This window comes from Sphaeramia orbicularis, chromosome 2 (genome assembly GCF_902148855.1).
Source record: "Sphaeramia orbicularis chromosome 2, fSphaOr1.1, whole genome shotgun sequence".
NCBI lineage: Eukaryota > Metazoa > Chordata > Actinopteri > Kurtiformes > Apogonidae > Sphaeramia > Sphaeramia orbicularis.
This window is the reverse complement of record NC_043958.1, coordinates 30294031-30311278: the sequence shown is the minus strand read 5'-3', so window position 1 is coordinate 30311278 and position 17248 is coordinate 30294031. Positions and strand designations below refer to the sequence as shown.

General features: G+C 32.2%; 2 protein-coding genes across 2 annotated transcripts in view; one reads left to right on the top strand and one right to left on the bottom strand.

The window, feature by feature from the left end:
• The window catches only part of LOC115434010 (zinc finger protein 431-like), a 215746-nt gene extending 204919 nt beyond the window's left edge, over positions 1–10827 (bottom strand). The window contains exons 1-2 of the mRNA XM_030155668.1: positions 10684–10827; positions 10223–10293 (exon numbers count right to left, since the gene is read on the bottom strand). The gene's annotated coding sequence lies outside the window, so the exon portion shown is untranslated. The remainder of the gene's footprint in view (positions 1–10222; positions 10294–10683) is intronic.
• Positions 1–17248, top strand: part of LOC115433979 (zinc finger protein 271-like) — a gene marked incomplete at its 5' end in the record, with an annotated part of 219668 nt that overhangs the window by 92352 nt on the left and 110068 nt on the right. The window lies entirely within an intron of this gene.

The window sequence follows — 17248 nt, the reverse complement described above, 5'->3', positions numbered from 1 at the left end:
AATACTTGTATTTGTTGTCGTAGTATATCCACTTTTAATACTTGTATTTGTAGTAGTAGTATATCCACTGTTAATACTTGTATTTGTAGTAGTAGTATATCCACTGTTATTACTTGTATTTGTAGTAGTAGTATATCCACTGTTAATACTTGTATTTGTAGTAGTAGAAAAATCCACTGTTAATACTAGTATTTGTAGTAGTAGTAGTATATCCACTGTTAATACTATTATTTGTAGTAGTAGTAGTAAATCCACTGTTAATACTAGTATTTGTAGTAGTGGTATATTCACAGTTAATACTTGTATTTGTAGTAGTAGTATATCCACTGTTAATACTTGTATTTGTAGTAGTAGTATATCCACTGTTAATACTAGTATTTGTAGTAGTAGTATATCCACTGTTAATACTAGTATTTGTAGTAGTAGTATATCCACTGTTAATACTTGTATTTGTAGTAGTAGTATATCCACTGTTAGTACTTGTATTTGTAGTAGTAGTATATCCACTGTTAATACTTGTATTTGTAGTAGTAGTATATCCACTGTTAATACTTCTATTTGTAGTAGTAGTATATCCACTGTTATTACTTGTATTTTTAGTAGTAGTATATCCACTGTTAATACTTGTATTTGTAGTAGTAGTATATCCACTGTTAATACTAGTATTTGTAGTAGTAGTAGTATATCCACTGTTAATACTTGTATTTGTAGTAGTAGTATATTCACTGTTAATACTTGTATTTGTAGTACTAGTATATCCACTGTTAATACTTGTATTTGTAGTAGTAGTATATTCACTGTTAATACTTGTATTTGTAGTAGTAGTATATCCACTGTTAGTACTTGTATTTGTAGTAGTAGTATATCCACTGTTAATACTTGTATTTGTAGTAGTAGTATATCCACTGTCAATACTAGTATTTGTAGTAGTAGTATATCCACTGTTAATATTTGTATTTGTAGTAGTAGTATATCCACTGTTAATACTTGTATTTGTAGTATTAGTATATCCACTGTTAATACTTGTATTTGTAGTAGTATATCCACTGTTAATACTTGTATTTGTAGTAGTAGTATATCCACTGTTAATACTTGTATTTGTAGTAGTAGTATATCCACTGTTAATACTTGTATTTGTAGTACTAGTATATCCACTGTTAATACTTGTATTTGTAGTAGTAGTATATCCACTGTTAATACTTGTATTTGTAGTAGTAGTATATCCACTGTTAGTACTTGTATTTGTAGTACTAGTATATCCACTGTTAATACTTGTATTTGTAGTAGTAGTATATCCACTGTTCATACTTGTTTTTGTAGTAGTAGTATATCCACTGTTAGTACTTGGATTTGTAGTAGTAGTATATCCACTGTTAATACTTGTATTTGTAGTAGTAGTATATCCACTGTTAATACTTGTATTTGTAGTAGTAGTATATCCACTGTTAATACTAGTATTTGTAGTAGTAGTATATCCACTGTTAATACTTGTATTTGTAGTAGTAGTATATCCACTGTTAATACTAGTATTTGTAGTAGTAGTATATACACTGTTAGTACTTGTATTTGTAGTTGTAGTATATCCACTGTTAATACTTGTATTTGTAGTAGTAGTATATCCACTGTTAATACTAGTATTTGTAGTAGTAGTATATCCACTGTTAATACTTGTATTTGTAGTAGTAGTATATCCACTGTTAATACTAGTATTTGTAGTAGTAGTATATCCACTGTTAGTATTTGTATTTGTAGTAGTAGTATATCCACTGTTAATACTTGTATTTGTAGTAGTAGTATATCCACTGTTAATACTTGTATTTGTAGTACTAGTATATCCACTGTTAATACTTGTATTTGTAGTAGTAGTATATCCACTGTTAGTACTTGTATTTGTAGTACTAGTATATCCACTGTTAATACTTGTATTTGTAGTAGTAGTATATCCACTGTTAGTACTTGTATTTGTAGTAGTAGTATATCCACTGTTAGTACTTGTATTTGTAGTAGTAGTATATCCACTGTTAATACTTGTATTTGCAGTAGTAGTATATCCACTGTTAATACTTGTATTTGTAGTAGTAGTATATCCACTGTCAATACTTGTATTTGTAGTAGTAGTATATCCACTGTTAATACTTGTATTTGTAGTAGTAGAAAAATCCACAGTTAATACTAGTATTTGTAGTAGTAGTAGTATATCCACTGTTAATACTAGTATTTGTAGTAGTAGTATATCCACTGTTAATACTAGTATTTGTAGTAGTAGTAGTAAATCCACTGTTAATACTAGTATTTGTAGTAGTAGTAGTAAATCCACTGTTAATACTAGTATTTGTAGTAGTAGTATATTCACAGTTAATACTTGTATTTGTAGTAGTAGTATATCCACTGTTAATACTAGTATTTGTAGTAGTAGTATATCCACTGTTAATACTAGTATTTGTAGTAGTAGTATATCCACTGTTAATACTTGTATTTGTAGTAGTAGTATATTCACTGTTAATACTTGTATTTGTAGTAGTAGTATATCCACTGTTAATACTTGTATTTGTAGTAGTAGTATATTCACTGTTAATACTTGTATTTATAGTAGTAGTATATCCACTGTTAGTACTTGTATTTGTAGTAGTAGTATATCCACTGTTAATACTTGTATTTGTAGTAGTAGTATATCCACTGTCAATACTAGTATTTGTAGTAGTAGTATATCCACTGTTAATACTTGTATTTGTAGTAGTAGTATATCCACTGTTAATACTTGTATTTGTAGTAGTAGTATATCCACTGTTAATACTAGTATTTGTAGTAGTAGTATATCCACTGTTAATACTTGTATTTGTAGTAGTAGTATATCCACTGTTAATACTAGTATTTGTAGTAGTAGTATATCCACTGTTAGTACTTGTATTTGTAGTAGTAGTATATCCACTGTTAATACTTGTATTTGTAGTAGTAGTATATCCACTGTTAATACTTGTATTTGTAGTAGTAGTATATCCATTGTTAATATTTGTATTGTAGTAGTAGTATATCCACTGTTAATACTTGTATTTGTAGTAGTAGTATATCCATTGTTAATACTTGTATTTGTAGTAGTAGTATATCCACTGTTAATACTTGTATTTGTAGTAGTAGTATATCCACTGTTAATACTTGTATTTGTAGTAGTAGTATATCCACTGTTAATACTAGTATTTGTAGTAGTAGTATATCCACTGTTAATACTAGTATTTGTAGTAGTAGTATATCCACTGTTAGTACTTGTATTTGTAGTAGTAGTATATCCACTGTTAATACTTGTATTTGTAGTAGTAGTATATCCACTGTTAATACTTGTATTTGTAGTAGTAGTATATCCATTGTAATACTTGTATTTGTAGTAGTAGTATATCCACTGTTAATACTTGTATTTGTAGTAGTAGTATATCCACTGTTAATACTTGTATTTGTAGTAGTAGTATATCCACTGTTAGTACTTGTATTTGTAGTAGTAGTATATCCACTGTTAATACTTGTATTTGTAGTAGTAGTATATCCACTGTTAATACTTGTATTTGTAGTAGTAGTATATCCATTGTTAATACTTGTATTTGTAGTAGTAGTATATCCACTGTTAATACTTGTATTTGTAGTAGTAGTATATCCACTGTTAATACTTGTATTTGTAGTAGTAGTACATCCACTGTTAATACTTGTATTTGTAGTACTAGTATATCCACTGTTTACTTGTATTTGCAGTAGTAGTATATCCACTGTTAATAATTGTATTTGTAGTAGTAGTACATCCACTGTTAATACTTGTATTTGTAGTAGTAGTATATCCCTGTTAGTACTTGTATTTGTAGTAGTAGTATATCCACTGTTAATACTTGTATTTGTAGTAGTAGTATATCCACTGTTATACTTGTATTTGTAGTAGTAGTATATCCACTGTTAATAATTGTATTTGTAGTAGTAGTGTATCCACTGTTAATACTTGTATTTGTAGTAGTAGTATATCCACTGTTAGTACTTGTATTTGTAGTAGTAGTATATCCACTGTTAATACTTGTATTTGTAGTAGTAGTATATCCACTGTTAATACTTGTATTTGTAGTAGTAGTATATCCACTGTTAATACTTGTATTTGTAGTAGTAGTACATCCACTGTTAATACTTGTATTTGTAGTACTAGTATATCCACTGTTTACTTGTATTTGCAGTAGTAGTATATCCACTGTTAATAATTGTATTTGTAGTAGTAGTACATCCACTGTTAATACTTGTATTTGTAGTAGTAGTATATCCCCTGTTAGTACTTGTATTTGTAGTAGTAGTATATCCACTGTTAATACTTGTATTTGTAGTAGTAGTATATCCACTGTTAATACTTGTATTTGTAGTAGTAGTATATCCACTGTTAATAATTGTATTTGTAGTAGTAGTGTATCCACTGTTAATACTTGTATTTGTAGTAGTAGTATATCCACTGTTAGTACTTGTATTTGTAGTAGTAGTATATCCACTGTTAATAATTGTATTTGTAGTAGTAGTATATCCACTGTTAATACTTGTATTTGTAGTAGTAGTATATCCACTGTTAGTACTTTTATTTGTAGTAGTAGTATATCCACTGTTAATACTTGTATTTGTAGTAGTAGTATATCCACTGTTAATACTTGTATTTGTAGTAGTAGTATATCCACTGTTAATACTTGTATTTGTAGTAGTAGTATATCCACTGTTAGTACTTGTATTTGTAGTAGTAGTATATCCACTGTTAATACTTGTATTTGTCATAGTAGTAGTATATCCACTGTTAATACTAGTATTTGTAGTAGTAGTATATCCACTGTTAGTACTTTTATTTGTAGTAGTAGTATATCCACTGTTAATACTTCTATTTGTAGTAGTAGTATATCCACTGTTAATACTTGTATTTGTAGTAGTAGTATATCCACTGTTAGTACTTGTATTTGTAGTAGTAGTATATCCACTGTTAGTACTTGTATTTGTAGTAGTAGTATATCCACTGTTAATACTTGTATTTGTAGTAGTAGTATATCCACTGTTAATACTTGTATTTGTAGTAGTAGTATATCCACTGTTAATACTTGTATTTGTAGTAGTAGTATATCCACTGTTAATACTTGTATTTGTAGTAATAGAAAAATCCACTGTTAATACTAGTATTTGTAGTAGTAGTAGTATATCCACTGTTAATACTAGTATTTGTAGTAGTAGTATATCCACTGTTAATACTAGTATTTGTAGTAGTAGTAGTAAATCCACTGTTAATACTAGTATTTGTAGTAGTAGTATATTCACAGTTAATACTTGTATTTGTAGTAGTAGTATATCCACTGTTAATACTTGTATTTGTAGTAGTAGTATATCCACTGTTAATACTTCTATTTGTAGTAGTAGTATATCCACTGTTAATACTAGTATTTGTAGTAGTAGTATATCCACTGTTAATACTTGTATTTGTAGTAGTATTATATTCACTGTTAATACTTGTATTTGTAGTCGTAGTATATCCACTGTTAGTACTTGTATTTGTAGTAGTAGTATATCCACTGTTAATACTTGTATTTGTAGTAGTAGTATATCCACTGTTAATACTTGTGTTTGTAGTAGTAGTATATCCACTGTTAATACTTGTATTTGTAGTAGTAGTATATCCACTGTTAGTACTTGTATTTGTAGTAGTAGTATATCCACTGTTAATACTTGTATTTGTAGTAGTAGTATATCCACTGTTAATACTTGTATTTGTAGTAGTAGTATATCCACTGTTAATACTTGTATTTGTAGTAGTAGTACATCCACTGTTAATACTTGTATTTGTAGTACTAGTATATCCACTGTTTACTTGTATTTGCAGTAGTAGTATATCCACTGTTAATAATTGTATTTGTAGTAGTAGTACATCCACTGTTAATACTTGTATTTGTAGTAGTAGTATATCCCCTGTTAGTACTTGTATTTGTAGTAGTAGTATATCCACTGTTAATACTTGTATTTGTAGTAGTAGTATATCCACTGTTAATACTTGTATTTGTAGTAGTAGTATATCCACTGTTAATAATTGTATTTGTAGTAGTAGTGTATCCACTGTTAATACTTGTATTTGTAGTAGTAGTATATCCACTGTTAGTACTTGTATTTGTAGTAGTAGTATATCCACTGTTAATAATTGTATTGTAGTAGTAGTATATCCACTGTTAATACTTGTATTTGTAGTAGTAGTATATCCACTGTTAATACTTGTATTTGTAGTAGTAGTATATTCACTGTTAATACTTGTATTTATAGTAGTAGTATATCCACTGTTAGTACTTGTATTTGTAGTAGTAGTATATCCACTGTTAATACTTGTATTTGTAGTAGTAGTATATCCACTGTCAATACTAGTATTTGTAGTAGTAGTATATCCACTGTTAATACTTGTATTTGTAGTAGTAGTATATCCACTGTTACTACTTGTATTTGTAGTAGTAGTATATCCACTGTTAATACTAGTATTTGTAGTAGTAGTATATCCACTGTTAATACTTGTATTTGTAGTAGTAGTATATCCACTGTTAATACTAGTATTTGTAGTAGTAGTATATCCACTGTTAGTACTTGTATTTGTAGTAGTAGTATATCCACTGTTAATACTTGTATTTGTAGTAGTAGTATATCCACTGTTAATACTTGTATTTGTAGTAGTAGTATATCCATTGTTAATATTTGTATTTGTAGTAGTAGTATATCCACTGTTAATACTTGTATTTGTAGTAGTAGTATATCCATTGTTAATACTTGTATTTGTAGTAGTAGTATATCCACTGTTAATACTTGTATTTGTAGTAGTAGTATATCCACTGTTAATACTTGTATTTGTAGTAGTAGTATATCCACTGTTAATACTAGTATTTGTAGTAGTAGTATATCCACTGTTAATACTAGTATTTGTAGTAGTAGTATATCCACTGTTAGTACTTGTATTTGTAGTAGTAGTATATCCACTGTTAATACTTGTATTTGTAGTAGTAGTATATCCACTGTTAATACTTGTATTGTAGTAGTAGTATATCCATTGTTAATACTTGTATTTGTAGTAGTAGTATATCCACTGTTAATACTTGTATTTGTAGTAGTAGTATATCCACTGTTAATACTTGTATTTGTAGTAGTAGTATATCCACTGTTAGTACTTGTATTTGTAGTAGTAGTATATCCACTGTTAATACTTGTATTGTAGTAGTAGTATATCCACTGTTAATACTTGTATTTGTAGTAGTAGTATATCCATTGTTAATACTTGTATTTGTAGTAGTAGTATATCCACTGTTAATACTTGTATTTGTAGTAGTAGTATATCCACTGTTAATACTTGTATTTGTAGTAGTAGTATATCCACTGTTAGTACTTGTATTTGTAGTAGTAGTATATCCACTGTTAATACTTGTATTTGTAGTAGTAGTATATCCACTGTTAATACTTGTATTTGTAGTAGTAGTATATCCATTGTTAATACTTGTATTTGTAGTAGTAGTATATCCACTGTTAATACTTGTATTTGTAGTAGTAGTATATCCACTGTTAATACTTGTATTTGTAGTAGTAGTACATCCACTGTTAATACTTGTATTTGTAGTACTAGTATATCCACTGTTTACTTGTATTTGCAGTAGTAGTATATCCACTGTTAATAATTGTATTTGTAGTAGTAGTACATCCACTGTTAATACTTGTATTTGTAGTAGTAGTATATCCCCTGTTAGTACTTGTATTTGTAGTAGTAGTATATCCACTGTTATACTTGTATTTGTAGTAGTAGTATATCCACTGGTAATACTTGTATTTGTAGTAGTAGTATATCCACTGGTTAATAATTGTATTTGTAGTAGTAGTGTATCCACTGTTAATACTTGTATTTGTAGTAGTAGTATATCCACTGTTAGTACTTGTATTGTAGTAGTAGTATATCCACTGTTAATACTTGTATTTGTAGTAGTAGTATATCCACTGTTAATACTTGTATTTGTAGTAGTAGTATATCCACTGTTAATACTTGTATTTGTAGTAGTAGTACATCCACTGTTAATACTTGTATTTGTAGTACTAGTATATCCACTGTTTACTGTATTTGCCGTAGTAGTATATCCACTGTTAATAATTGTATTTGTAGTAGTTAGTACATCCCATGTTAATACTTGTATTTGTAGTAGTAGTATATCCCCTGTTAGTACTGTATTTGTAGTAGTAGTATATTCCACTGTTAATACTTGTATTTGTAGTAGTAGTATATCCACTGTTTAATACTTGTATTTGTAGTAGTAGTATATCCACTGTTAATAATTGTATTTGTAGTAGTAGTGTATCACTGTTAATACTTGTATTGTAGTAGTAGTATATCCACTGTTAGTACTTGTATTTGTAGTAGTAGTATATCCACTGTTAATAATTGTATTTGTAGTAGTAGTATAATCCACTGTTCATACTTGTATTTGTAGTAGTAGTATATCCACTGTTAGTACTTTTATTTGTAGTAGTAGTATATCCACTGTTAATACTTGTATTTGTAGTAGTAGTATATCCACTGTTAATAATTGTATTTGTAGTAGTAGTATATCCACTGTTAATACTTGTATTGTAGTAGTAGTATATCCACTGTTAGTACTTGTATTGTAGTAGTAGTATATCCACTGTTAATACTTGTATTTGTCATAGTAGTAGTATATCCACTGTTAATACTAGTATTTGTAGTAGTAGTATATCCACTGTTAGTACTTTTATTTGTAGTAGTAGTATATCCACTGTTAATACTTCTATTTGTAGTAGTAGTATATCCACTGTTAATACTTGTATTTGTAGTAGTAGTATATCCACTGTTAGTACTTGTATTTGTAGTAGTAGTATATCCACTGTTAGTACTTGTATTTGTAGTAGTAGTATATCCACTGTTAATACTTGTATTTGTAGTAGTAGTATATCCACTGTTAATACTTGTATTTGTAGTAGTAGTATATCCACTGTTAATACTTGTATTTGTAGTAGTAGTATATCCACTGTTAATACTTGTATTTGTAGTAATAGAAAAATCCACTGTTAATACTAGTATTTGTAGTAGTAGTAGTATACCACTGTTAATACTAGTATTTGTAGTAGTAGTATACCACTGTTAATACTAGTATTTGTAGTAGTAGTAGTAAATCCACTGTTAATACTAGTATTTGTAGTAGTAGTATATTCACAGTTAATACTTGTATTTGTAGTAGTAGTATACTCCACTGTTACTACTTGTATTTGTAGAGTAGTATATCCACTGTTAATACTTCTATTGTAGTAGTAGTATATCCACTGTTAATACTAGTATTTGTAGTAGTAGATATATCCACTGTTATACTTGTATTTGTAGTAGTATAGATTCACATGTTAATAACTTGTATTTGTAGTCGTAGTATATCCACTGTTAGTACTTGTATTTGTAGTAGTAGTCTATCCACCTGTTAATACTTGTATTTGTAGTAGTAGTATATCCACTGTTAATACTTGTGTTGTAGTAGTAGTATATCCACTTTAATACTTGTATTTGTAGTAGTAGTATATCAATGTTAGTACTTGTATTTGTAGTCTAGTATATCCACTGTTAATACTTATTGTTAGTATATAATCCACTGTTAGTACTTGTATTTGTAGTACTAGTATTACCACTTGTGTACATTTGTTGTAGTTTTGGTCATTATTCTAACACCAGCTGTTCTACTTTTCATAGTTCTACTTCACTTTGCTGTTCATCCATGTACAGCTGCACGGTTTTGCTCCAAAATAAAATCCAGATTTGGAATTTTCCAAAATCTCTTGCTTCCGCATACCAAGAGATTTTGGACACTTCCCCTCCTTACTTTGTGGGAACAGTTTGGGGTGAGGAGAGTTGAATGTTCAAAGTGGTTCCGTGTAAACATCTGATAATGAGGTCAGTTTAGATGCTACAGTCCAGTCTGGGATTGCCTTGTAGTGCTATTATTCATTTTCATCTCCAGACAGAGGCATGTGTTGATAGGAGTGACTTGCACCAATTCAGTTCACCACCAGAGGGCAGTCGGACATGAGCCTGGTCGGTATGGTAGAATCAGGAGGTGCTTTTTGTTGTGTGTGTGGAAGGCAGCAGCCACGGTGATTCAAAGGCTAAGCTGAAACCCACGGCTATTTTTGAGCTTTGATTGAAAACAGAACACAGAGCACTCACCAGAATGGGATGTTGGATAGAACTTTGCTCATGGACGTTAGTGCAGCTCACACAGCCCGAATTTCCATCCACTGTAACAGGAGACATGGGAATAAAAACAGGATGAACACTGAACTTTACTAAACAACCGGAACAGTTCAAGCAGCGCGAGGACGGAAAAGGAAATCCATCCAAAGTCACGTGACCGTCTCCTCTTCCCTGCACTAGAGTTCCCTGTTTACTTCTAACCTGCTGCCTGTGTTTCTCTTCTCCTTTGCCGGTCCTCCTCCCTCCACACAGTTTCCTGTGCTGTCCTATCCAGTCGGACTGTGGAACACTTCCTTCACTCTGCCGTGGGACTCTCCTCCTCCTGGTTGTGGCTCTGCCTGGGGCTATCTCCGGACTAATGCTGCTCCTGTTCCACTCCTCCGTCTCAAGCTGCTCAAACTCAACACTCGCTTCATTCCATCATGTAGATCCACCTGAAAACAATACGGGCTCCTCCGCAGACCTCCTTATATCCACAGAGGGTCACGGAGAAACTTGATTTCCACTCAACCTGCCGGCTCCGACTCCAGTTCATCCCTCTGGTCTGCAGGGCTGTGCGTCGCAGCTCCAAAACGTCATCAGTGCGCTGCTGCTGAGGGGAGTTGAACCAGTGAGCAGCGAGAGAAAAACTCTGGCCACTCGTGGAAAAAGCAAGGAAAGAAGGTAAAAAGGCGTCCTTCCTAGGACCTTATGCTCTGATAGAGGGGAAGAAAATTGACCATTTAAACATTGATTAAAGTCTTATACCCAGACAAATGAAGAGATGAGTCATACAGTTGGATAGTTTTGATAAACATATCCCCACATACTGCACGTACCCAGGATGGTTACAAAAGGAGCATATATAGACTTATTGACTTTGAACTATTAACTTTTGGTGACGATTGAAGAAGAATACAGTTTCCAAACATGTCATATCCCCAGGGAGATTATAACTACGAATAGATAGGTGACTGATGCAAATGTGTCCATACTGTGCATATTAAGAGTGACCTTGTAGATGTCAGTTAAAGTTATTAAAACACCAGCAGTTACATTCGTTAGATTAATCCCACACCCCATATGATTTTATAAATATTGTTTGTTCCAAAGGGTAAAGAGAGATAAATGGTTCTTAAATGTAATCAAACCTTATATTTTTCTGTTATAACAATTCACTGTGTGTTCATAGCTTGCACTGCAATGTTATTCTTGAACTGGAAAACGCATTCATCACATTTAATTTATATAATACAGCTGAAAACAGATAGAAGAAAATGTGTGCTGTTTGAATGGTACTGTTTTGGGTTTAATCCAATGTATTGGATAGCTATTGATTAAAACAATGCAAACTCAAAAGTTTGTATGGCACCAACATTATATTTTTCTATAGTCACAATTTTTTTTTGGCTGTCTTTCACGGCCTTGTTAAAGGAGTTTAAAACACACTTAAAACTTCTTGTTATCTATTTGTGAGAGCTACTTCAGTTTATTTATTATTTATTTGATGGATTGTATGTTTGATTCTCTAACAGTTATGTCATTGAATGTCAGAGGTATACGCGATTTCTAAAAGAAAAGCCGCTTTTCTGTTCTGGAAAATAGTGAGGCTGATTTAATATTTTTACAGGAAACTCATTCAAGTGAGTCAGATGTAAAGTTCTGGAAAGGGCAGTGGGGAAATAAGATTTACTGTAGTCATGGTACTAATCCTTCTGTGGGTGTTGCAATTTTTTTGCACAGGTTCAAAGGGGAAATTGTAGAGGTGATATCTTCACATGATGGTAGATGGATTTTTGTCATTTTGAAACATGATAATTCAAATTTTATAGTATGTAAGTTTATGGGCATAATTCTCATTCTTCCAATAAGATACTTTTTAGTCAGATAACCTCCAAAATAAACGAACTATTACACAAATATCCTAACTCTTATATAATGTTAGGTGGTGATTTCAATGAGTGTCCTGATGATGCAATAGATAGATTCCCTCCAAAACTAAATCAACCTCTTGGGAGCAGCAGCATTGTTTCAAAACTTTGCTCAGATCTCTCCCTGACCGATACATGGCGTTTTTTCAACCCAGACATACAGGATTATACATGGTCTAAGAGTAACCGCTCATCCAGATCCAGAATTGACCTTTTCTTAATTTCTTCCTCTGCACTTCAGTTTGTGACGGATGTCTCCCATTCTTTTGCCCCATTATCAGATCATAAAAAAATCACACTGAAATTAGGGGGCTCACAAAATACAGCTAAATTACGAGGTTACTGGAAATTTAATAACGCCCTCCTTAAGGACAAATACTTTAATAATTGTATAAAAAATCTAGTCAGTGACATTTTTAAAGAAATTGCAGACAATGAATACACACAAAAATGGGAGTATTTTAAATATATGACAAGAAGTATTGCTATAAAAAGAAGTAAAGAACTGAAAGCTCTTAAAAACAAAACAGAAACTGAATTACTGAGTAGGATTGGTCTCCTCTTATCTAAACCTGGTTTGTCTTCTGAAGAGGAATTAGAAGTAAAGTAGATGCAGTTAAAAATAGATCAAATTTATGTTGAATTAGCCAAGGGTGCATTTGTGAGATCTAGAGCCAAGTGGCTGGAAGAGGGGAAACAAACTCCCTATTTTTTTTCTTTGGAAAAATGGTCAAAGAAAGTCACTAACTATGCTTAACATTAATGGTAATAAATGCACAGATCAAAAGTTAATATCTGATTCTGTTTTCTCCTTTTATAGTAACTTGTACAAATCAGAATTCATAACCCATCTTGTGAAACATTTATTAATAAGATTAAAAAACATATAGTCACAAGTGATGAAAACTTGAAAAAGACGTGTGACTCTAATCTGACCAGAGAGGAAATCAAAACTGCTCTTTTCTCAATGAAAAAGGGTAAATCCCCAGGTATAGATGGGCTTTCAGTTGAATTTTATGTTCATTTTTGGGACATCATTCAGGAACCTCTATTTTGTATGTACTGTGAATGTATTGGTCAGGGAAAGATGAGCACAACTATGAAACAAGGTGTTATATCACTAATTCCGAAACCTGATAAGGACAGCTTATTGATAGAAAACTGGCGACCTATTACTCTCCTTACTATTGATTACAAGATCCTGGCATCAGTTTATGCCACTAGATTAAAAAGAGGTCTACCTCATATTATTGCTGAAACACAGTCAGGTTTCATTAAGGATAGACACATAAGCAATAACATCAGACTTATTTTGGATTTATTAGACTATGCAGACTCAGTTGACTCTGAAGCATTCATTCTCTTTTAGACTTTTACAAAGCCTTTGACACCATAGAACACAAGTTTCTTGTAGAATGTCTTAGATTGTTTGGTTTTGGAAGTCAATTCATAGATACTATTGAAATGTTTTATAAAGGGATTAATAGCTCTGTGATAGTCAACTATAGCACTTCCAACAGATTTGATATAAATCGTGGTGTACGGCAAGGTTGCCCAATCTCACCTTTTCTATTTATTTTAGTTGAACAATTGTCATTAAATATAATACATGATACGGATTTCAAGGGCATCTCGATATTTAATAGAGAAATAAGAATTTCTCAACTGGCGGACGATACAACCCCTTTCCTGAAAGATAAAGAACAGTTGGTTAAAGCTATTGATTTGGTTAAACAGTTTTCATTAGCATCAGGCCTGAAACTCAATGTATCTAAATGTGAATTATTGCCCATACACCATTGTGATGATACTATCATAAATAATATCCCTGTAAAAACCACAGTCAAGTATCTGGGCATCTATATTACAAAAAATTTAATAGCGAGGCAACAACTTAACTTTTCTAGAAGAATTCAAAAAACTACAGATATCTTTAATCTTTGGCTTCAGAGAGACTTAACATTATATGGCAGGGTCCTTTTGTCAAAAGCTGAAGGAGTATCTCATTTTGTTTATCCATCTCTTTTTCTCTTTGTGAATGTTGCCACTGCTCATGAAATTAACAAACTATTTTTGGATTTTGTCTGGAGAAGGAAAATGCACAAAATTAAAGATGCAGTTCTATCTAATAGCAGAGCGGAAGGTGGTCTTGAAGTACTTAATTTTGTTGTCATCATTAATACTTTTAAAATCAATTGGTTAAAAGATGTTTGACACATCTAAATTCATTGTGGTTTTTCATAACTGTCAGGTGTCCAATTTAGAAAAGAAGAAGAGGAGAAACAGGCAGTAGTTAAAGGTCTGCAGATGTTCTGTCCATATTACTGTGCATGTTCTGAAAACAGGGCTGAGGTTCATCAGGCAGGTTCTAACTCTTACATTTGTTCACTTTTGCTGTGATGCTTTCTCTGCTCTAATACAACAATATTTCAGCTGAACTGAACTAACAAACATGATATATGATTTCACCATAATGTGTCGTGCATTAAGACTGTTAGTGCTACAAGTTCAGTTATTATTTGTGTCGATCATTTGGGTTAATGTCATCAGGTCCTGTCCTGTAATTAACAAACAGAATTTACAATGCTGTAAAGTACTATTAAACATGAACATTTGTTAATTGCTAAAGCTCTATTTGGTGATAAAGGTAGTCTGTATCTGAGCAGGTCATCACTGAAAATGTGCTCTCCTCCTCCCTGAGAGTTAGATTATTAGTGTGTAAGGACAGACAATAATAACATGCAATGGTATGTTTATTTAAATGTACAATTCATGGATGTTTTAGATCAGAATCACAGTTATATTACTGCCTTTTGATGCCGTTTCAGGGGCACTTCTAAAATATTTTGGATCATCCCTTGGGTTTTTGCAAGTGTGTGTGATTTTTTTCCTGCAAACATTTTGACCAGACAGTAGTTATTTTATGTGATTTTAATATTTCTGATAATGTCTGAGTAGGCGTATGTGTTCTGTTCCACGGTTATGTGCTTTGAGTAATGTGCTGATATGCTGTCCAATAGACATGCCTGCAGCTGAACCCACACTGAGACCCACTGCTAAGCTGGAGCCTCTGTCAGCTGACCCTGCCAACTCGCCCTCATCGCCCCCTCGCAGAGGACCAAGTAAGGCATCACCTGACTTTATTTCTGTAGGATTGAGAGTGATGGGAGAAGTTGCCAGCACCAACATTTTAAGAGGACATTATTTAGTGGTGAAAAAATAGTTAGAAGTTGACTGATATATTTACAGAAAAACAACAGCCTTTTTTGCTTCTGTTGCAAATTGTTTGTAAAGAGGATCATTCATTGCACAAGTTCAGGAACGGCAAATTGGAAACATTGGAGCCCTTTACTCACATCACATGGTTCTTCTCAGGGTATTGTCTATTTAATTTGAATTATATTATTTTTCCACACATGACACTGCCTGTGTTGCCAAATTACACTGCACTAAGATCTGTAGCCAGTGACGTGCAGTGAGGTTCATGGCTGGGGGAGGCACTGACTCTTTCAGAGCCAGATCTACAAATATATGGTGGCCTGAGAAACTGGAATAGAGAGAGTGTGCAGAAGGAATGGCTGGGTATATGGGCTCTGCATCAAGTCAGCATAGGTAGACTGGCAGGAACTCAACAGGAAACCTTCAAAAAGAGCCATTTCAAACTAAAAATAAAAAAAGTTTATGGTCTTACCTTTATTTGTACATGAAATGTAATCCTCCATTTTTGATGAGGTGAATTATAGTGTATAAAAAAGAATGAAGAAGATTATAAGCGCATGACTCTGTGGACTCACAGGCGCCATCTATCATGAGGCAGGGGTACTGTTTGCCTCCCCTAGTGACTTTTTCACTGCGGTTTTATGATTAATCTGCGAGCCTAAACACATTACAGAAATACATGCCATATGTTATGCAGATTATGGAAGGATAGAGCATATAATCAGAGTGTTTGAAAGCATTTTAACACCGATATACAGAGGGACAGCCACACAATATTTTCATCGGGTACCAGCAGAGTTCATGAGGGGAGGAGACAGTTCTCCTGGAGGCACAGCACAGCGCTGCCTCACGGCGCATCTCCTCCTTGTATTTGAATGGAGCATGCGGAGATTCTGCTATTCTAATTGAAAATAAATAAATAAATAAATAAATAATAATAACAATATTGGATTCGAACGGAAAATGAGTTTATCGGACATACCAGCTGACAACTATCAACATTTATTATATTTATAGTCAAGTTTTTTTTTCTTTTCAAGATTGACAAGGGAGGCTCTGCCTCCCCTGCCTCCTCTGACTGCACGTCACTGTCTGTAGTGCATGTATCCCCTCAGCAATACATAGTGTGTGTGTTTGTATATGTGTGTGTGTGTGTGTGTGTGTGTACATGTACATAGTTTAATGTCGTTTATTTCATGAAGGTCACAGCTTTCTGTGCTATTGAAATGTCAACATGCAGTCACTTCCAGCAAATGGGATGCATGGAGTTTTTAAAAAACAGTTAAATCATAAAACTGGAAATTCAATGTGTTATTTGTTCAGACGTACAGAAATAAGCTAGGCCTACTCAAAAAATTAAGGTAACAATTTGCATGGACATTGTTGAGTAGAATAAAAGTAAAACAATAAGACCTGGAGTAGTTTTTACACAATTAAAATTAAGTTGGTTTGACTTAATTAGCTTGTAGAGTACAAGCAAATCATGTCGTTTGTAATAAAGTAGTAGAGTTTGCCTAGAGAAGTCTTAGGGCATTTACACAATTATGGCCAAGTTGAAATAACTTAAAAAGCTGCATGGAAATTGTTACATCAATTTTTTTTTTTTTTTTTTTTTTTTTTTTACATTGAGCCAGCATATCATTTCTTAGAGTGCATGAATATTCATATTCTGTCCTGGTAAACATTCAAACTCCTCAGAGCATCAGTTTACAGATCAGTTCAATCTGTGAAGGCAGTCGTCATCTGAGTTTTTATAAGTCATTCATCTAAGATGAACTCAACACGGAGTTTAATCAAACTAAAAAAAACAGTAAATTCAAACTGAGGATGAAGCAGAACTGTATTACACAAACATTAAGCTCTTTATTTA